This window comes from Gossypium hirsutum, chromosome A10 (assembly GCF_007990345.1).
Source record: "Gossypium hirsutum isolate 1008001.06 chromosome A10, Gossypium_hirsutum_v2.1, whole genome shotgun sequence".
Classification (NCBI taxonomy): Eukaryota; Viridiplantae; Streptophyta; class Magnoliopsida; order Malvales; family Malvaceae; genus Gossypium; species Gossypium hirsutum.
In genome coordinates, this window is record NC_053433.1 from 75,337,234 (window position 1) to 75,361,289 (window position 24,056).

The following is a 24,056-nucleotide window of genomic DNA, read 5'->3' on the forward strand; positions in this document are numbered from 1 at the left end:
TCTTGTGAAATGTGTTAGCATGAAAACACCTAAAGGGACTATTTTGCACAAGTTGGAAAATAGGTGATAAGTGTGTGAAATAGAGATAGAGAGAATTTGGAGTTGCTATAAGAGAAAAAAAGATTTAGTTAAGCTTGAGATGCGAAGAAATTCGATAAAAATCAAATTTCAAGCATAAGGTTAAAATGGTCATTTTACCAAAGTCTAAGGGCAAAATGGTCATTTTACCGAAGATGTGAATCTTCAATTGCCTAATTGTGACTAGTGAATAAATAAGTGTATTTTGCTAATATAGATCAGGAATTTCCAACTCCGAACCAAGACCGGGGGAAAGCTAAGCAAATCGACTAAACTGACTAGTCGTGTACGTTTTGTAATCCGAGGTAAGTTGTATATAAATAATACAACTACATTGTTAATGTATGTACTAAATTATACTTGAAATTAACATAGCATGAATTGCTTGATTTTGGAATTGAGAAAGTATGATGACAATAGAGATAGCAGAGTTCCCGTTTGAACCTAGGAAATGAATCAGATATTCATCCCATGACATATGGGTTATTGTGGGCTAGTGTAAGACATGTCTGGGACATGCATCGGCCATATTATGAGAGCCAGTGTAAGACCATGTCTGAGACATGGCATCGGTATTGAGACGAGTGCTAGTGTAAGACATGTTTGAGACATGCATCGACCTTGGGACGTAAGCTAGTGTAAGACATGTCTGGGACATGCATCGGCTACGAAATGTGTCAGTGTAAGACCATGTCTGGGACATGGTGTAGGCACAGATATGTGAGAGCTAGTGTAAGACCATGTCTGGGACATGGCATTGGCAATTTTCCCGTGTTTGAGGCTTATGGAATATCCGATAGTGTTCCAAATAGTTCAACAGTGAGAGTAGTAATTTTAGCTTAATGAAGAAAAGTATAACCGTGTTATGAGTGGTACAGGTACCTAATTGGTACGTATGAGATAGAAACTCTATATACATGATTTGTGGGTTGGATGGACGGTAATGAGTAAGTTATACCTATGCCTACCTTGGTATCATGAGCATGGTGATTGTTGTTATATATTACTTATACGTAACTTACTAAGCTTTAATGCTTACTCCCTTTCCTTTTCATTTCCTTTCAGTGCCGGCTAATTAGCTCAATGATAGTTGGAAGTCAGAGATATCGATCACACTATCAGCCGAAGAATCGGTATAGTTGGATTTATATTTTCAAATATGGCATGTATAGAGCTTAGACTTTATCGTTTTGTGTCTTTGAGAATTTGCCAATCGCAATGCCTCGGGTTTGTAACCCTTAATTTTGTATTAAGCCTTGAATGATGGCTAATTATCATTTTGATTTATAAAAGATGTATTGTCTTGGTATTGGTTGATATTTGCATGGAACTAGGTATATAAGGGTGGTAATGAGGCTTGGTAAATAGCCTTATATTGTCTACACGGGTAGACACAAGGGACCCGTGTACTAGGCCGTGTGTGACGCACGGTTTTCCCCATGGTTGTGTAGTTCGGCTGTGTGTCCCATATACGTAAAAATTTCAAGTCAGTATGCATGGTATTAAGCACACGGGCAGAGACACGACCGTGTGTCTCAGCCGTTTGGAGGACACGGCCTAGTACACGGGTGTGCCGTAGTCGTGTGACATTTTACGGATGCTAACGTCAAAAATAGAATGTCTAAGTTTTTGCACATGAGCTAGACCACGGGCATGTCATGGCCGTGTGAGGGACACGGGCCATTGACACGGGTTTGTATCTGGCAGTGTGAAAACCCCTGTAGGTGTGAATTAGAATTTAATTCCACATGGGTATTGGACACGAGAGTGTCCCTAGGTGCCTAGGCCGTGGGCCATCAGCACGGCCATGTTAAAATGGTCACATGGGTGTGTTACCCTTCCATAAGGGCATGTAACCTGTTCAAGGACGAAATTTTCATAGTTGGTTTAGGGACCCGAAATGGTTCCAATTAGTTTTCAATGATCGATTTAGGACTCGTAGGCCCATAATAAGATGTCTAAAGTAGATATAGAAAAAGTTTTAAAATTTGACCGAATCTCAGAGACTTGAGATTGATCGGAAGCATGAGAACAGGTGAGGTAATACCTTGTACTCCGCCTGGCGTGGATTACGAGTATGGGGTGTTACATTATTAATATCTTATTACCTTTTTTATCATAATTATTTGTCAAGCATTCATAAATTGTGTTTAAACAAATTTCTAAGTGCATAAAGTAACATTTTTATTTAATAAAGGTAGTGAATGATGGGTAGGATTTCACCCATCTCCATTCAAGAGGAATATCCTTTTAAAAAATAGTAAATCAAATTTTTATTCTTCAAAATAAAATTTGATATTGGTGTTACAGGGGCGAAGTCAAAACAAATTTTTAGGGGGCCGAATGAAATTTTAATTTTTTATATTCTATATATTTATAATTTAATCCTAAATTTTTATAATTTTAGGGGGGCAAAGTATAATTTTACCTTTAGTAATTTAAAATTTTAAAAAAATTCCAAGGGTCTAAATATAAATTTTCCATTTTAGGGGGGCCAAGGCCACTGCCAGCCCCCTTGTATCCGCTTCTGGGTGTTATTCGAAGATTATAGGAGGTAATTTCGTTTTTAAATAAAATATTTCGTTTTTAAATAAAATATGATTTACTCTAAAGTATAAGTAAATAATCTTCTTTCAGATGGGCGTCAAAACCATCAAATATAAATTCCTACAACAAAATAACATTAGTTAGTATTATAGAGTAGTAGGGTCGAATCCACAGGGACTGACTATCTAATTTCACCTTTTTCTGTGACCAGAATCGCTGTTGCGGTCACATTCGTGACCACGACTTCACATCACATCAAATGGGGTAAATTTTATTAAAGTCAATTCAACCAAGTTGTCGATTTTTAAAAAGAAAATAGTCAACTTGCGACAAATGTTTTGATTGGATCCAAGAATTTTTGGGCTTAGATGTCTGCACAGAATTTGAATATCTCTCTCTTATCTTCGAAACGCATTTTCAGCCATTCGATTTCGATTTCAAGTTCGGGAGCTCAGGTTATGATCATTTTAGTGATGACTGTGCGAGCGAAATTTCTAGACTCGATTATGACGGGAATTACGAGTTTTGAGCTTTTAACTCGAGTTTAAATCATATTGGGTTCGGGTTTAGGACTTAATTTTTATTATATATGAGCCCAATATTGTATTTATCAGCTCTTGTTATTTTATTATTTTATTATTCAGAATTTTTAATAATTATTAAGTAGTTTATGTTATTTAACAGTTTTATGTCAACAAGAAAGTTTAGTTTAAAACTACTTCTTGTTTAAATTAATTAGAGTTCTAGAATACTTAAGAGTTTTATTTAGAGTTATTTAGCTAAGCTATATATAGGCCTTTGTATTGTACACAAATGAGACAATTTTGGTTTTCATTAATAAAGTTTCAAGTCTGGAAGTTTGTTTCTTTGTGCATGATTTCTTTCTTGTGATTTTTAGAAGTAGTTTTCTCCTCGATTTTTTTTAAAGAGTCATAAGAATTCATTCTTCAACCTTTAATTTGCCAAGGATTATTTCCAGGAGGGTTGATTAGAGTCATTAATTGAGTTTGTTGGGATTTATATCTCAAAGGGTTCAATTGAACATTTATCCTTATATCCATCATAGCCATTGGTTTATTCAATCCATCTTTCACTTTATTTTAATCTATATTTTCTCCATTTAGTTATTATTTTGAATATTTATCCTTTATTTTTTAAAATTTTCTTATTTTTGTTATTTCCTTTGTTATTTTCTAAATTTGTTTATTTCTTCTTTTCAGATCAAATCCAAATCTTTCCTTTTTGAGTCGAACAACTTGAATTTGATACTTGATCCGCTTCCTCTACTTCAATTCTATATCAGTTGTGGTATCTGTCAACATTCCTGTACGTGGCGGTGTCATCGCGAACGTGATACTTGTAATAGCCTGATTTTGGGCTTAGTCAGAACAATGATTTCAAGACCACAATTTTGAAGTCAGAGAAATTATTTTATTATTATTTTGGTGTTATAGCATGATTATATTAGTGCATGAAAAATGTGGTGAAGTAATTTTAGTGTTTGTGAGGTTAATTGCGAAAAAAGACCAAATCACATAAAGCGTAAAAGTTCAATTTTACTTGATAGATATACCAAATAGCTAGAGAACCAAAATTGGGGGTCTTTAAAGTGAAATTAGACCTTTAAATGAGAGATGGCCAACCATGAGACAAATAATTAAGATAGTCAAATGTTAGGTAAAAATTTGGTGGCTTATTTGACAAAAAAGAAATAAAATAAACAAGGGATGATATCACCCCTTTCTCATCTCCTTCTTCATTGAAATTTTCAGCAAGAGTGAGGGTTTTTAAGCTTAAAACTTTCAGCCATTCATCTCCCTCTCAAGTAAGTGATTTAGATGCCTATTTTTGATAATTTTGGTACTTTTAGAACCCAAGCAACATGAGCTAGCTAATGGGGGGACTATTTTTCAAAATGGTTGATAGTCTAGGGAGTTTCCATGAAAGGATTTATGATGTTTGCTGAGTTTTTAGGGAAGAAAATGAATCTTAGTTTTTTAGTAAACAACTTTTGTAAAAGGACTTCTCATGGAAACCCTAATAGGATCATTTTGTAAAGTTTGCAAAATAGATAGTAATGTTGTGAAATAATGGGAATTTTGAGTCACTATAAGAGTAAAAAGGGTTTGGCTAGGCTTAAGACTTGAATATATTCGATAAAAATTGATTTTCGAGCCTAAGGGTAAAATGGTCATTTTGTGAAAGTCTAGGGAAAAATGGTCATTTTGCCAAAAATGTGAATTTATGATTTCCTAAAATTTATTTAGTGATTAAATGAGTAAATTTTTATTATTTGGATCAAGAAATACAAAATCCAAACCTGGACCAAGGGAAGGCCAAACAAGTAGATTAAATCGTCTAGTCGCCTACATTTTGTAATCCGAGGTAAGTTGTATGTTAATAATAGAACAATATTGTTATGGTGTGTGATTGATTTGATATTGTATAAATTGTTTTGATTGTGAATATGAGAATGCATGCTGAGAAATTAATGTAATAAAGACTTCTGGTTGAACATCTGGAATAGACTTGGATATTCATACCATGACATTGGGTGGTATGTGTGCTAGTGTAAGACATGTCTGGGACATGCATCAGCGTTGAGACGAGAGCTAGTGTAAGACATGTCTGGGACATGGCGTCAGCTTGTTGTGTGTCACTATAAGACCTGTCTAGGACATGGCATTGACACCGATAGACGAGAGCCAGTGTAAGACCTGTCTGGGACATGGCATCGGCCTCGATATATGAAAGTCAGTGTAAGACCTGTTTGGGACATGGCATCAACTTTGACGTGCTAGCCAGTGCAAGACCATGTCTAATACATGGTGTCGACGTCTTATCCCATGTTTGGGGTTATTGAGTATCCTATAATATTTCAAATAGACCAACGAAAGATTCCTCAATTATATCGACATGAGAAAAGTTATGACCATGTAGTGAGTGGTACAGGTACCTACTTGAAATGTATGAGATGTGGGCTCAATATATGTCATATGAATTGTATTGGATGGTGATGAGTAATTTTTACTTATGTCTATTTATTGTATTCATGGACAACCTATGAAATGTTATGAGCATATTGTTGTATGATAAATAGTTGATGTTTATTTACATGCAACTTACTAAGCTTTATGCTTACCCCTTTTCCTTTCTATTTTCTTATAGTGCCGCCAAAGTAGCTCGTAGATCATTGCTTTACGTCGGAGAAGCCAGTACACTATCATTTGAAGCACTTGGTATAGTTAGTTCTTTTATTTTGATTATGGCATGTATAGGATCTTTTAATCTTGTTTTAGAGCCACAATGTTTTGGGGCCAAATGTGTTGGCTTACTTTAGTTTTTGACTCATTTTGTATAAGGCCAACATGAATACAAGAAGGTCTTTCATGAATGTGAAATTGGTTGTTTAAGCATATGTGAAATGTGTATAGGCCTTAGTTATGGTTGCTTGGTTTAAAAATCATGTTCCATAAGACTTTGGTATGATGGATGGTGTTATATTGTGTTTCAGGGTGGCAAAAAGGCTTGGTAGATAGACTTATATTGTCCACACGGGTAGACACACGGGCGTGTGTCTAAGCCGTGTGTGACTCATGGTTAACCCCATAGGCGTGTTGTGTGGCCGCGTGTCCCCCGCACCTCAAATTTACAAGTCAGTATGCATGGTAGTAAACACACGGGTAGAGACACAGCCGTGTGTCTCAGCCATGTGGAGGACACGGCCTATAGCCCTAGGCGTGTGCCTTGGTCGTGTGCCTTTAATTGGTTGCTGACATCAGAAATAGAATGTCAAGCTTTTTAAATACGGGCTAAGACGTGGGCGTGTCATGGCCGTGTGAGGGACACGGACCATGGACACAGGCATGTGTTAGACCATGTGACAACCCCTGTAGATTCAAATTTAGAATTAAATTCACACGGGTTTGGGGCACAGGCGTGTTCCCTTGAGCTTAGGTCATGTGAACCACACGGGTCTTCAGCATGGCTAGGTCAAAAGGGCCACACGAGTGTATTGCATTTCCACACGGGCGTGTGCCTCTGTTTCAAAAAACATTTTCTTTTTTAAGTTTTCAAAGGTGTTCGAATTAATTCTAGATAGTTTCAAAAGCTCGATTTGGGCTATATTAAGAATTTTTAGACTAAGATTGAAAAGTTTTAAATTTGATCGAGTTTTATGATTTGAAATGATTGTATACATGTGTTTAGGTCAAGTAATGTCTCGTGCCCAGTCTTGGACTCGGACTCAGGTAAAGGGTGTTACAATACCCTCATGACACACTGAGCCAGTTAGATCCAAGCCAGTAACGGCCCGACCAGTCTGGTCTAGCTGTTGGTTGGATTGTCGACCTGGTTTCACATATTGGGTTCAGTTCGACCAGTTTTGGGTCTCAGCCTCAGTTTTTAGTTCTCGATTCGAACATTCGATCTTAAGTCCAATTTTCAAGTCCAATTACCTATTAGGTCAATTGTCTGACTTAAAATCAAATTTCAAAAAATCATATTTATTTTAATTATTTTGATTAATTTAATTTTGCTTGATCAAAATTAATTTTCTAAAAAAGTCAGAAAGATTTTCCAAAATTAATTTTTCAAGAAAATTATTTAATCAAATTCTCTAGTTGAACCATTCTCACGACCGCCCAATTTAATTCTACATTGAATAAATCGAATTAATTAAATTATTTCCAAGGCCGTAGAATTTCATTCTGATTCAAATACGGTCCATCGAGCTTTAGCTCAGCTAGTGGAGGGACCAATCAAACATATACAATTAGGCTCTAGTAATTGCAATTATTTCTAGAAGCATCGTTTTGATAATTTGCTATTTACTTAATCATGGAGTCAGTCCACAAGAAGTACCATGATTGAAAACTCCTTATTGTATACTCTTTACGAAAGCAATTCATCGAACTCCTTTGTCTAATGACCTCGTCATGTGTGTGTTACCATTATATTATATCCTTGATTCCTTTGATTTAAATCCGTTCACTCAATACAATCCTATTTTATCTCGTTGTCACCATTGTGTCTTCTTAATGATTAATATGATCACTATCAATAAATCACTGTGATAAATTACTCGTTCAAAGATAAGAAACCCATGGTCATGTTCTATATTTATGAATCAACACACAAATCCAATGAGAGGATATTGTTAACTCTTTAATCGAGCTATGAATTTCATTATTGCTAGTAAAGCAATGCCATACACAAGTTATGTACCCAACATATTGACTATGGGCTCGGTTATCTTTAGGGCATAAACCTCCACTTATATCAAAACACATAAGTTACATAAGAATGGTTGGTGTCTAACTCAGGATTTAGGTAAATCACACCATAAATGTCACAGGTGAACTAATTCACTAACGGATTCAGAATTAATTCAACTTAGGTCCAGTCCAATGTATCATTTTTCCAATGAGTACATTTATGTCTCGACCTGTGTAGTCAACTGCTCTGATAGACAAGATTAGTCATCTCCCCAATTGGAATTGTAGACAACATAATAATCCTTCTAAGTATTTGAATCAAACACTCATTTTGATTCTTTTATGAGATTATTGACTTGATTAGATTATCTACTAAAGTAAGTTGTCTTTCAAGCAATGTAAACATTCTTACAACGCCACTTATCATCAGTTTCAACTTAGACAATAAATGACCTAATATTTTATTGTCACAAATTTGCTACGTATGCAAAACATGAAAGACAAAGACACAAAAGATATAACAGCTAAAAGTGAAATTAACTTTATTTATTTACAGTTGAAATACATAGAAAATAGTTGCATGTTTACTACAATATGAGTACATTTCCCAATATGAGGGTCTCTCACAGGCTTGAATTCTTCCAATCTGGCAGAAGTATTTTAAACATCGAGTCTGCTAAACAGGAAGATGATGACCCACTCAAATTTGATGAAGCAATGCAAAGTGCTGATTCCAAGTTTTGGGAAATAACTATGAAATCTAGTATGAATTGTATGCAATCCAACTTAGTATGAGAACTTTTAAACTTACTAAAAAGGTTAAAACCCACAAGGGCATAAGTGGATCTATAAGAAGAAAAAAACTACAAGTAGAAAAGTGGAAACTTTCAAGGCCAGACTTGTAGGAAAAATGTTACATCCAGAAGGAAGGTGATAGCTACAAAGAAACCTTCTTTCTGGTCGTCATGCTTAAGTTAATCTGTATGTTGATTATCCATTTTTCATAGGGCAAGTAAGAGACTGTTGGATTTGGTGACTAGTACTTTTATCCATGTATACTTGTATTTTTTAAACTGATTGGTTTAATAAAATTACCATAAATTATATTAATACCATTTTTATATTGCCCTCAATGGTTTTTGCATGCAAAACAAAATGAAAACAAATATTAGCTCACTGATTATCTAATCTTTAACTAATACTAAACAATATTACGTGGTTGGATCATTATATGGAAAGACAACTTATTTTAGTAGATGAACCTATATAAGTCCTTGTTTTAATAGAAAATGAGGAAACCAATTCAAAGACTAATATGTCATCTATCAGGTCCAGTTGGGGAGATGCTTTCTCTTGAGCATCGATACGGATGACTCGTAGAAGATAGAGACAAAGATGTGACTAACTAGACCGACAACACATCAGACAAGACCCAAGTAGAATAGATCCTAAACCCATGCATGGATTTATTCACTTATAATGTTCATAGTGTGACATACTTTAATTTTGACTGGATGATGAACTATGTATGCGTGACTCGTATACTTTGATGTGAGTAAAAGCCTGAGTTCAAATAGATAAGGAATCAAAAGCTGGTGCGTTGGATTGTTTTTATGGTTGTCTTGTTCTTAATTTGTTTTTGGTAAAGTGATGGTTGCTTGGTTATTATTCATGTTCAGAAATGTGATTAGTGTATTTTTTGTTCTTGGTAGGTGAAAGGGTTGTGAGCCAAAACCCCCAATAGAATAGGCTCGATTTTGGATGCTATTTCAAAGAAGTAAGTAATTGAATTGTATTTTATGGACTGAAAATTTTGTTCAAGGATGTGTTCTTAGATATATTTTCTTGTGATTAATTCATGTGATTTGATGAGAAAAAGTAGTTTCGTGCTTTCTAGACATGTGGTTAACTAACTCAATAATCAAGTGTGTGAAAACAACCCAAAAACTTAATCAAAATTTGATTAAATCATGGAATAAGGGCTATTTTCAAAACTGTCCAGTGCCACACAGTTATGTGGTAGACCTTGTACACCACACGGCCATGTGGTAGACTGTGTGTGCCATACAACTGTGTGTGTTTTTGTTGCCCATATGGCTTGGCCGTGTGGAGCACACAGCCGTGTGAAATCTTATAGCCTGTGTAGCTTGGCCATGTGAAACTTTGCAAATTATGTGGGTATGTAACACCCCAAACCCGGCCCAGACGTTATGGCTGAATCTAGCGATGTCACATGGAATGGAATTTGTAGTCGTAAAAATCCCTTCTAGTTTATTAGTCATTAATTAACTCATAAAAAAGCATGTTCGTTGTTATGGTTCAAAACGTACTTTTTAGCGGAAGCTTGTTAACCTTTTGTTTAAGAAATCCATTCGTTCTTTGGAAAACTTTAAACAGTCAGTCCCAAAAGTCCCAATTACAAAAGTAACTACCCAAATTATTAACGTGAAATTAATCAACTAAAAAATGAATTTAAACAGTACAAAATAGTGGTGGTCACTGTCGAGTCCTCCGCTGCTCCGATCCGTCTAATGCAGGGGATTACCTGAACAGGCCAAACAGAAAAGGGTGAGCTTTCGCAACTCAATGTGTAATCCCTACAAAATACATGCACACAACATAATATCAGAAATCAATCATGTATATACAGTTAGGACCTGAGCCCGTTATAGAATCAAACATAAATTAGGGCCTTAGCCCAGCTCAAAAATAGAGTCAGAAATATATTAGGGCCTTAGCCCAATCAGATACAGAATGCAGATTAGAATATCAGAATCCTACCCACTAGCCTTTACACACCATCTCCATCCAGCCCTACACACCATGTGGGGATATATTCAACCCACCCATCCCTACACATTATATAGTACTAAAATGCGGCACATAAACAGAATAATGCAGCTGAACTACCAGATAACAGGCTAAAAGCCTTTCAGACACTTCCTCTGAAATATCATCAACCCTTCCCGATGCAATGCAACATACCAAATATGTCATAAAACATACAAATAACTGATCATACATTCAGTTCAGCACACATATAATGCTTAGTCAGACACCATATAATTAGATCACATGAATAGGGGTCTAAGTAATGCTTACTAACCCTACAGTAGGTCCACAGTCAACTTGGGCGATCCGTGCATCCTTATATATTGTTTCAGAAAAATGGGCTCACACGCCTATGTGGTATGCCATTGTGGCCCCATATGTCCTGGACTAGAATCCCACACGCCCATGTGGTTCACCCGTACGGGCTCACACGGCCCAATTGGTCAAGCCTATGTCTCACACACGGCCTCTCCGCCCATCACATGGTTGTGTCATGCGTCGGTATCACGTACACACGGCCTAGTTCATCAACTACACGGCCGTGTATTGCCACACGACCTACCATACGGGCGACTACACGCCCATGTGGCATTGACAGTTTCATTTTTTGACTTTTACCAATTCTCATTTTCTGTGTTTTCGGATACACGTCTGTATCGCTTTTGATGCCTAAATATTCCTAAGCACTCCAACACCTATATTTGATCAAAATTTCACCCAGTTAATCATTTTAACAAACGGTCTAACTAAACCCGAAATGGGTTATTCACCTTTTGAGCGAGAAAACCATTACCTACTATCGAACAACGGGAATCCCATATCCTTAGCCGATGAAGGATATTCTGCCCTTTGATTAACAACTACAAATCAGCTAAAAACCTCTCTTAAACCAATATTCAGAAGAAACCGTTAAGATTAATAAGAAACCAAACTTACCAAAAGATCGGGATTACGTGCAACACAAACAAAAGAGGTGAACTTGAGTAAAACAATGAAAAAGACGAGAGGGGGAGAAGAGATGGAATTTTGGCAAAAGAGACGGAAGAAGATAATAGAATTTTTTTTTGCAAAAAGAAAACTGAACAGAAAAATTTTGATAACCCCCTAACCCAACTCCTCTTACTTTTCTCCATCCACCACCCCACTACATAGACTTTTAGTAAAACACAAACTCTTAGCCAAAAATCGCAGCAAAATAATCCCCTTTGCCACTGTAGAGAGTCGAACACAAGACCTCCAACTTAACAACATACCCCTTAACCACCAGACTAGCAGGCCTATTCTGTTATGATTCTACCACTAATCAAAGAAAAGCCTATTGACTAGAGATTGGGCTTTATTCATAAAAAAATACCAAAATTTTCCCAAGTCATGGCTTGAACTTGGGACTTCACACACACACCCAGAACGCTTAACCACTGAAATAGATACACACTTGTGTAATATTTTATCCGAACATAATTTTAAGACTTACGATGTTACAATTCTACCCCCTAAAAGAAAATTTCGGCCTCGAAATTTACCTGATCAGAAAAGGTAAGGATACTGCTGACGCATCGAATCCTCCGGCTCCCAAGTGTCCTCCTCAGTGCTATGGTTCCGCCACAGCACCTTCATTAAGAGGATTGATTTCCTACGCAAAACTTTAACATCGTGATCTAGAATCTGAACCGGCTCCTCCTCGAAGGTCAGATCTGTTCAAACTTCAATCTCTTCAAGAGGAACAATATGTGTGGGATCAGAGCGGTAGCGTCTCAACATTAAAACGTGGAAAACATCATGAATGCGATTTAACTCTGGAGGTAGCTCCAACTGATATGCGACTGGCCCCACTCGTTTCAGAATTCAGTACGACCCAATAAATCAAGGGCTCAGCTTGCCCTTGCAACCGAACCTCAGAATCTTCTTCCATGGTGAAACCTTAAGAAAAACAAGTTCTCTCATGGAATATTCTATCTCTCGATGCTTCGAGTCTGTATAGGCTTCTTCCTATCATAAGTCGCTTTCAGTCGATCTCGAATCAAACGGACCTTGTCCTTAGTTTCTAAAACCAATTTCGGAACCAGAATACGCCGCTCACCCAACTCAGTCCAGCATAAGGGAGTGCAACACTTATGACCATACGTGCCTCGTAAGGTGCCAACTGTATACTAGACTGAAAGCTGCTATTGTAGGAAAACTCCGCTAATGGCAAGTACTCCTCCCAACTGCCTCGGAAATCAATAACACAGCTCCTCAACATGTCCTCCAGTATCTAAATCACCCTCTCTAACTGACCGTCTATTTGAGGATGGAAAGCAGTACTGAAGTCTAACTTTGAACCTAGAGCGCCATAAAGCTTCTTCCAGAACTGAGATGTGAAACAAGGATCCCTATCGGATATGATCGAGACAGGTACCCCGTGAAGTCTCACTATTTTGGAAATGTAGAGTTTAGCCAACTTTTGCAGAGAAAAGTCTGTCCTAACCAGGATGAAGTGAGTAGATTTTTTCAATCGATCCACAATGACCCAGACAGAATCCTTCTTAGTGGGTGTTAGAGGCAACCCACTAACGAAGTCTATCGTTACTCGCTCCCATTTCCATAACGGTATCTTTATCGGCTACAGCAGCCCCAAAGGTAACTGATGCTCAGCCTTAACCTGCTGCCAAGTCAAACAACGAGCAATAACTTCATGCTTCAGCCTGGCCACCAGTATAACTCTCGGAGATCACGGTACATTTTATTCCCGCCAAGACGCATAACATAAGGGCTACTATGTGCCTCCCTTAAAATCGACAGTCTCAAGTTCTCATCATTTGGTACATAAATCTGACCGCGGGAACACAATACTCCATCCTTATTAATCCCAAAATCCGTAGTAACACCACTTTCAACCTGACAAAAATGTAACTCAAGAGACTTATCCCCAAACATTTATCTCTGATCTGATCAATCCATGTCGGTTTCACTTGAAGTTTTGCCAACAAACTCCTATCGTCGAAAAAACTAAGTCGAGCAAACATTACTCTCAGATTGATCATAGCCCTACGGCTTAACGCATCGGCCACCACATTGCCCTTCCTAAGATGATACTCGATAGTGCAGTCATAATCCTAAGTAGTTCAACCCATCTACGCTGCCTAAGATTCAATTCTTTCTGGGTGAGGAGGTATTTGAGGCTTTTGTGATCAGTGTAGACAGTACACTTCTCCCTGTACAGATAGTGCCTCAAGATTTTCAATGTAAAGATCACCGCTGCTAACTCTAGATCATGTATTGGATAATTAGCCTCATGAGTCTTGAACTGAAGAGATGCATAAGCAACCACCTTTTCGTCTTGCAGCAGCACGTAACCCAGACCCACATGTGACGCATCACTATATACCACGAAGTCTCTACCAGGCTCAGGCTGTATCAGGACAGGAGCTTGTGTTAGAATAGTTTTGAGCTTATCAAAGCTCTCCTACTGTGTACCAGACCAAACGAAAGGAACTCCCTTACGCAGAAGCTTAGTCAACAAAGCTACGATCAAGGAGAATCCCTCTATGAATCGTCGACAATATCCTACTGGCACTAGAAAGCTATGAATTTCAAACATATTCTTCGGCTGTTTCCAATCCAATACAGCCTCAATCGTATGAAGATTGACTCGTATCCCCTCAGTAGAAGCTACATGTACCAGAAATGTTACTTCCCGAAGCTAGAACTCACACTTCCTGAACTTTGCATACAACTATTTCTTTTGAAGAATCTGTAGAACCACTCTGAGATGCTCATCGTGCTTATCCTCTGTCTTAGAATATATCAAGACGTCGTCGATGAATACGACCATGAACTGGTCCAAATAGGGTTTGGACACTCAATTCATCAAATCCATAAATGTCGTGAGCGCATTAGTCAACCTAAAGGGCATAACTAAGAAATCGTAATGTCCATATCGAGTCCTATATGTCATCTTATATACATCGGCCTCCTTCACTCTCAACTGATGATAGCCCGAACACAGATCGGTCTTAGAAAACACAGAGGCCCCTCTAAACTGGTCAAATAAGTCATCTATTCTTAGAAGCGGGTACTTATTCTTGATCGTTAACTTATTCAACTGACGGTAGTCGATACACATCCTCATTATCTCATCTTTCTTTTTCATAAATAGAACATGTGCTCCCCACGAAGACACACTGGGACAAATGAACCCGTGGTCTAACAGTTCTTGAATCTGAGCCTTAAGCTTTGTAAGCTCCTTCAGTGCCATTCAGTAAGGGGCGATAGACCAGACCTGAACCAGGAATCAACTCAATCTCAAAATCTACCTCTCGGCTAGGAGGAAACCTAGGTAGTTCCCCAGGAAATACATCTGGAAAGTCCCTTATAGTTCTGATGTCCTTAATTGAAGAGTCCCCAGAATCAGAAACATTGATGTAGGCCAAGAATGCCTCATATCCTTTCTGAACCAACTTTTCTGCCATCAGCGCAGAAATCACATTGGTCAAATAATCTTGTCGTTCCCCAATCACGACTACTTCGTTGTCCTCCTCGGTCCTTAAGATAACCCTTTTTGTCGTACAATCTAGACTCACCCGGTGTTTAACTAGCCAGTCCATCCCCAGAATCAGATTGAACTCCCTAAATGGAAGCTCCATTAGATCAGCCAGAAATACTGTCCATTGAACATCTAGCAGGACATCTGTAAACAATTTACTCACTCGGATAGACTGCCCCAACGGATTTACCACCGTTACCCCATTAGAAGTACTCAACCAGAATTCTCAAAGTTTTAGACACAGTACTAGCTACATATGAGTGTGTAGACCCTATGTCTATCAGTGCAAGATATGGTACATCAAATTTTAAAAATGTACTCATAATGACGACTGGAGCATCTCGGTCCTCACATCGACAAGCAGCATAGAGCAAAGCAGACTACCTCGCCTCAGTCGGTCCAGCACCTCTGCTCGGTGCTCTTTATTCTCCGCCCATGCCGTTACCACCCTTGGCTGAACCCTGACCTTTAGGTGGTTGCTGAACTACCCTTGGCGGTTGTGCAATCCCAGTAACTGGAGCTTGTATCTGATCAATTCTCTGCGGACAATCTCTGACACAATGTTTAGTAGAGCCACATCTTAAAGTCCTCCAACATTCGTCCGGATGATGTCTACCACAGTGCCCACAAAGCTCCACCTCAGAAGGTGCAATGGGTGGCCAAACTCTAGCTAGCCCATCAACTTTGGCCTTTTTCTTAGGCCTCATCCCAGAACTCGAGGGCTCCAATTCCCTCTTATTCTTTCATTTCTCTCGATTTTGACGCTCAGGGCACTTAACCTTCTCGGCAATCTTTACCTTCTCAACTAGAATAGAGATCCCCCTGCAGAGCTATCAGAACTCACAAACTGTCCCTAAGACCATCCTCAAACTGGACACAGCGCTCATACTCGGTCGCCACCATGCCTCACGCATAACAGCTCAACCTCAGGAAGTTGGCCTCATACTCGGCCATTAAACGATCTCTTTGAGTGAGATTAAGGAACTCCTGTCTTCTAGCATCGATATAATTGGCCCTCATGTACTTGCCCTAAAAAGTCATCTTAAAAAGATCCCATGTCAGTCAGTCGGGCTGGGTGCCTTCTACTCAGCAGGAAAATCCAAGTTATCTATAATTCTTTCCATGGATTCCATCTAATATTCGGCTACGTTAGGGGCGACTCCAGCGACACCCCTAAATAACTCAGCCCTATTGGACCAGAGTCACTCTGTAACCGACCCACGACCCTCAGATCTAGCATTGGGCCCAGCGACCTTCTCCAAAATCTTGAGCATACCCTGGGACAATGCGCCACCCCCAGCCACGCAATCATGAGACCCAGTCTCAGTAGTAGGTGACACTAGTGTCTCACTCATGTCCAAATTCAATATATTATCTATGGAGGAAGACTCAGCTTGAGCCCCTCTACGGCCCCTACCTCGGCCTTTAGTACCACGTCCTCGGGTACCTCATGCACTCATCGTAAATTTTGGAATTAAATTGTATTAACAGTTTTATGTATTAGTTAATAGTTCCAATATTTTATTAATAGATATTTTATGCAGTACAGTATCAAAATGTTCAGAGTCAGTTATCGTGAGTAGTAGTCCCACTACAATTTTCAATTTACACTACCTAGAGTGTTTTCAATGTGATATACTACCTAAAGTAGTTTTAGTATGTTCTAATCATACTTTAAGGCAATTCTAAACAGAGTTTCAAGAACTTACAAGATCGGCGCTGGAGACTTTGTGTACCACTTACTTATTCCCCAAAATACTTCAAATCATTTACAATTTATTTCTTTAAAACCAAGTTTAAAACCCATATCCACAGCTAAGTTTTGCAACCTGACCCTGATACCACTAAATGTAACACCTCAAACGGCCCAGAAGTTATGGTCGAATTTGACGATGTCCATGGAATGGAATTTGTAATCATGAAAATCACTTCAAGTTAATTAGTAATTAACTCAGAAAAATGCATATTCATTGTTATGGTTCAAAATGTGACTTTTTAGCAGAAGCTTGTTAATCTTTTGTTTAACAAAACCATTCGTTTTTAGGAAAACTTTAATTTGAAGAAAACATTGTGTTTTTGTAGTGGTAAAACTGGAAAACAAAGTATAATCCCAAATTTAAACAGTCAGTTCCAAAAGTCCCAATTACAAAAATAACTACCCAAATTATTAACGTGAAATTAATCAACTAAAAAAATAAATTTAAATAGTATGAAATAGTGGTGGTCATCGTCGAGTCCTCCGCTACTCTGATTCGTCTAATGCTGGGGATTACCTAAACAGACCGAACAGAAAAGGGTGAGTTTTCGCAACTCAGTGTGTAACCCCTACAGAATACATGCATATAGCATACTATCATAAATCAATCATGTATATGCAGATAGGGCCTGAGCCTATTACAGAATCAAACATAAATTAGAGCCTTAGTCCAGCTCAGAAATAGATTCAGAAATATATTAGAGCCTCAGCCCAATCAGATACAAAATGTAGATAAGAATATTAGAATCCTACCCACTAGCCTCTACACACCATCTCCGTCCAACTTTACATACCATGTGGGGATATAATCAACCCACCCATCCCTACACATCACACTGTATCAAAATGCGACACATAAATAGAATAATGCAGCTGAGCTACCAGATAACAGGCTAAAAGCCTTTCAGACACCACCTCTGAAATATTATCAACCCTCCCCGATGCAATGCAACATACCAAATATGTCATGCAACATGCAAATAGCCGATCATACATTCAATTCAACACACATATCATACTCAGTCAGACACCATATAATTAGATCACGTGAATAGGGGTCTAAGATAGGTCCACAGTCGACTTGGGCGACCCATGCAACCTTACAGATCACTTCAGAAAAATGAGCTCACATGCCTATATGGAATGCCCGTGTGGGCCCACACGGCCTAATTTGGCTTTGGCCGTTGATACGTGATATTCGTGATAGGTTGTAAATATTTATAATGAATCGTTCTTGAAATTAACTCTTATCACGATGAAGACAAGTGTACCTATCGAATAGAAGTATAGCTTTAGCAAGACCGGATTGTCGAATCCAAAGGAACTAAAAGTACTAGTAAAGACATTCTTTTTATTATCTAGCCTAAGAATAATGCGGTTTGTTTTAACTAACTAATTAACTAAACTAAGAATTCACAGAAAATAGAATTGGGGAATTACTTTTGAAAAAACGATTGAATTAAGACAATATCTAAGGAAAAATCCACTAGGCTTCACTTTGTTATTTGACTCTGAATCAGACGATTTATTCATTCGACTTGATCTGTAGAAATCCCTAAGTTATATTATTATCTCTCTCGAGACTAACAACGTCTAGCCCTAGGTTGAATAATTGAAATCTCTTTCTAATTAACTCCCTAGGGTTGCATTAACTCGATCTATGGATCCCCTTATTAGGTTTCACCTAATTCGGAAAAATCTTGTCACCCTATCTCTAGGCACGCAACCAACTCTGCTTAATTATGACAAATGTACCCTTAGACAGGGTCTATTCCTCCTCTGAATAGGAGCTTAACTTGAATCAATATCCTGGAATATCAAAACAAGAATTAAGAACACATAATTAAGAACAAGTCAAATTTTTATCATACAATTCAGATAATAATAACAAGATCTATCTTAGGTTTCATTCCCCTTATGTATTTAGGGGTTTTAGTTCATAACTAAAAAGGTAAACATCTCAAAAGAATAATGAATACAAAACATAAAGAAAAACCCAAAACTCCTAAAGGGAAATTGGGGGAAGATCTCTAGTCTTGATGATGAATTCGGCTTCTGAGATGGATCAATCGACTTTCCTTGAGCAGTTCCCTGCTTCCTCCTTCGTGTGTCCTTTTTTCCTCCTCCTCTAGAGTGTATTTATAGGCTGTAGAATGCCCAAGAACCCTCAAAATCTACCTTTTTTGAATTGGACTCAACTTGGGCTTGACAGGGACATGCACATGTGACATGCCTGTGTGCGATTACTTCAGGCCGTGGTCAAGCCTGTTAAATAGGTACGAGCGTGTGGTCCACCCGTGTGAGTCGTGCTTCAATTTTTTTGAATTGACACGGCCGTGTGGTCTGGCTGTGTGAGGAAGTCTAAGCCGTAGTAATTTCATATGTTGGCCCATTTTCTTCGTTTTTGGCCCGTTTCTCGTTCCTTTCACTCTCCTATGCTCACCTAAGTATAAAACATGAAACTAAGGCATTAGGAGCATCGAATTCACCAAATCTAAGGAAAATTCATCCATAAAATGTGCTAAGCATGGGATAGAAATATGTATAAATTATGGTTTATCAAATACCCCCACACTTAAGCATTTGCTTGTCCTCGAGCAAAATCCTCAACTCATAATCAAAATAAATTCTTCTCAACTTATAATTTCTATCGATAATATCTCAACATAATCCATAGGTAATCATACATTGAAAATTCAACTAAAAGAACATCAAAGTTTCAAACATTCCAAGTTGAGCATTTTATCATGAAAACATAGTTGTCTCCCCTCATCTAAGTAATTACCTTCGACTCAAAATATCACAAAGTTTCACATCCTCACTACAGATTCACTCAAATGACTCAAGGTGTTTAAGGACAATACATGAAGCACTCAATAGTCAATAATGAAAGGTTATTACCATAGGCTTGCATGAAAATCAAATCTCCACCACTATATATTGAAATGAACATCAATCAAAAGGTTTATAAAGGGTTGTAACGTGGCTTTGGTTAGGAGGTGTGGTCACAAGCTGAAATAAAAGGTTAGAATTGAGATTGAATTGAAAAACTACCTAACTAGAAAAAGTAATTAAATATCAATTGTGTATAATAAAGCTTTTTCTCAGAATGTGGAATTAAACTTCTTCAGCTCAGAATATCACTACTACTAATATGTATACATGTATATATATATTTTAAGAACAAGTCGAATTACAAAATAAAATAAAACGTAGCGAAGAAATTATTCCAACTCAAATCTCGACAAAAATAGGGATCAAATTAATTTAGGAGATTTCAACAATAATGAGTTATGGATTAATTGTGAAGGTAGGCTTTTATGGAGTGAGTGGGTTAAACCTAAGTGCCTTTATCATTTTGACATATCAAATCAAATGGTGTGGTCTTGACATGCATAGTCAAGCAAGTTATAGAATAACAATTCAATACTGACGAACTTAAAGCAACAATAAAAGTGAGCATGAAAGAAATGATAGATGCTCTGAAGGCTCAATATCTCACAAAAATTATGGCTTTTTGATGTTTAAACCTGTGAATTTCAACTCAAGATAATACCTAAACTTGGGAGAAACAACCTATAAAATTTTAAATTCAAAAGTCAACTTATCATGCTTGATTCTTTAATATCTTAAAGTTTAAATAATCAATGCATGAATGCTTAAGTTTTAATTCAAGACATATCAATAAAAATCATAAATTAATCAAAATTCATTCTAGTCATGGCACGAGAAGATCACATGAGAATTCAGGGATTTCTAATGACGATATGAAATACCCCCCACACTTAAGATGTACATTGCCCTCAATGTACAAAGATAGATATATTGAAAAAGATAGATTGATAATCATAAGATAGGGAGAGAAGTGAAACTTCCTGAATGATGAATGAACTCCTTGAATTGTGGTTATGGAGAATAATTTGCGTGAGAGTGGAGAAGGATACTCTGGTGGTGGTAGAGGTTCATTAGTCCATAAGTTCTTTCCCGGTGGAGTTATTAGTTCCTATGCGACGATGAGCTTTAGAGCTCTTTATAATTGTGACAGAGTCAGGACTATAAGGAAGTATAGTTACTCGTAATGAAATAGCTGAAATTGAAAATTGTCAAAACTTAAGATAAAATAGCATAAATAGGAAATAAAAAGTAATTTCAAAATATAAAGATAAAGCTAAGATAGATAATAGGTATTTATAGGGAAATTGGGACATACAGTCGTGGGGCACGCCCGTGTGCCATCGTTTCAGCTCGTGCATTTCGTGGTTTTCAAAATTGGGTGCATCGGTGTTCTTGGCTATGTTGCACGACCATGTCAATCTTCGTTTGCTTCTCCCACGCCCGTGTATGCAGGCACACGCCCGTGTTAATCTGTCAGGTTCGACAACGGGTTCTAGACACGAGCGTGGAGAATGCCCGTGCTATTTTCTCAGGTTCAACCATGGTTCTACGACACGGGCGTGTTGCATGCCCGTGTTGTTTTGGTAGATTCGCCCACGGTCCTAACGCACACCCGTAGTGACTTATCACATCCCGTGTTGGGGAAAATTTTGCCCCATTTTCACACGGCCTAAGGCACGCCCGTGTGCTTGGCCGTGTGTGCTTTAAAAAGCCTACGTTCTTCTAGTCAGTTACTATGTTAGATGTTAAAACTAAAATTTAAAGAAATTAATATTGTCAGTGCTCGGGTTGCCTCACGAGAAGCGCTTATTTATAGTCTAAGCCTTTCTGGTGAATGGTCATGGTGGTTCAAGGAGTTTATACTCCTCATTCCTACTATGAATCCCATCAAAATAAGGTTTTAGGCGGGTATTGTTTACCTTAAAGGTGTTGAATTTGGGATGACTTACCTCGACTGTACCAAATGGAAAAATGCTAAGTACCGTAAGAGGAATTTCTTCATTCGGTTTGGCAGTGTCAATGTGAGGGTCTGCGGCATCTAATGAAACTTTATGTCCAACCTTAAGTTGATTTGGTAAGACATTGAGCTCGTTCTGGCGTAGTTTTGGTTTATCATGTTTTCTCAGTTTAAATGTTAGCCATTCATCTAATTCTTCGATTCGTAACCTTCGTTCTTCATGGGTAGATTCTTTGTTGTGGATTGAACATGGCTCATATGTGTCCTTCGAACTTATTTCTTACAAAATAGGTTGTACTGTATGATCAGTCTTAGTAGAACAATTTGTACAATCACCTTCAATTTTCGATGTGTTGTTCGGGTTGCGAGCTTGAAGGGTGATTGTTTCATCTCTTACACGAAATGTGACTTCACCTATGCCAACGTCAATAATTGTTCTAGCAGTTGCTAAAAAGGGCCTTCTCAAAATTAAAGGAACGTTACCATCCTCTTCTATGTCTAAAACAACAAAATCAACTAGGAATATAAATTTGTCAATTTTAACGAGTACGTCTTCAATATTACCCCTAGGAAATCTAACAGTTTTATTTGCTAATTAAATGCTCATCCTAGTTTGTTTGGGTTTCCCTAGACCTAGTTGCTTAAACAATTTCTAAGGTATAACATTGATACTAGGCCCTAGATTAGCCAACGCATTATTAACATCTAAACTACCAATTAAACAAGGAATCGTAAAACTCCATGGATCTTTTAGTTTGTTGGGTAGCTTATTCTGAAGAATGGTTGAGTAAACCGCGTTCAGCTCTACATGTAACTTTTCATCTAACTTTCGTTTATTTGCTGGAAGCTCTTTTAAAAATTTGACTGTGTTTGGCATCTACGAAAGTGCTTCAATAAAAGGTAAGTTAATATGTAGTTTCTTTAAAAGTTTAAGGAATTTATGAAATTGTTTATCTGAGCGGTCTTTTCTTATCGCATTGGGGTATGGCACACGAGGTTTATATTCTGGACTTACCAATTTTTGTTTGTTTTGGCCTACCTCATTCTTACCTTCGCTTACCACCGGTTTTGGCCTTGGGTTTGCCACTAGCCCTTTCTCATCTTGAATGGAAATTGTGTTGAGTTGCTCCCTTGGGTTAGATTCAGTGTTGCTTGGCAAACTACCTTGTGGTCATTCGAAAATCAACTTGGCAAGCTGTCCAATCTGAGTTTCAAGCACCTGGATTAATGCTTGTTGATTTTTGAGTGCCGTCTCGGTATTCTAAAAATGAGTCTCTGACACCGAGATGTATTTGGTTAGCATCTCCTCAAGGTTTGACTTTTTCTCCTACTGGTATGGTGGTTGCTGAAAGCTTGGAGGGGGTGGTGGTTTCTGATTTCCTTGGCCTCCCCATGGAAAATTTGGGTGATTCCTCCAGCCTGCATTGTAAGTATTATTGTAAGGATTGTTTTGAGATCGAGGATTATTACCCATGTAATTTAACTGCTTGTTCTCCATGTTGTAGCCATAAGGTGGGTATTCTGGATTGCTTGATCCACCTCCATTTGCTTCGCACTGCATTACTGGGTGACTTGTGAAGAACTAAAAAAACCATTAATTTTCTTATTCAAGAGTTCTACCTGATTAGAGAGCATAGTAACCGAATCGACATTGTAAACACAGGCTGTTTTTGTTGGCTTTGTCCTCATGACTTGCCACTGATAGTTATTCAGTGACATCTCCTCTATAAATTCATAGGCATCTTCAGGTGTTTTATTATTGATGGTTCCGCCAGCAGCTGTGTCAACCATTTGTCGAGTTGAAGGATTCAGGCCATTACGAAACGTTTGAACCTGTAGCCAAAGCGGTAACCCATGGTGAGGGCACATTCTCAAAAGGTCCTTGTATCTCTCTCATGCATCGTAGAGTGTTTCTAAATCCATCTGTACGAAAGAAGAGATATCATTACGTAATTTGGCTGTTTTAGCTGGTGGAAAATATTTTAATAAAAATTTTTCGGTCATTTGTTTCCAAGTAGTGATTGACCTCCACGGTAACGAATTCAACCATTGTTTACCTTTGTTTCTCAATGAAAAAGGGAATAACCGAAGGCGAATGGTGTCATCAGAAACACCATTAATTTTAAATTATCACATAGTTCTAAAAGTTTGCTAAGTGAGCGTTGGGATCTTCGCCCCGCAAACCATCAAACTGAAAAATTGTTGTATCATCTAAATTGTGTTAGGTTTCAGTTCAAAAGTATTTGCAGC

The 24,056-nt window shown here is 37.9% G+C and overlaps 1 non-coding gene across 1 annotated transcript; it reads left to right on the forward strand.

Annotated features, from left to right (window-relative positions):
- Positions 1–23,655: 23,655 nt before the first annotated feature.
- On the forward strand, positions 23,656–23,762 carry LOC121209106 (small nucleolar RNA R71). Its single transcript, XR_005904223.1, has one exon. It is a non-coding gene; the product is annotated as a small nucleolar RNA R71 (small nucleolar RNA).
- Positions 23,763–24,056: the final 294 nt, after the last annotated feature.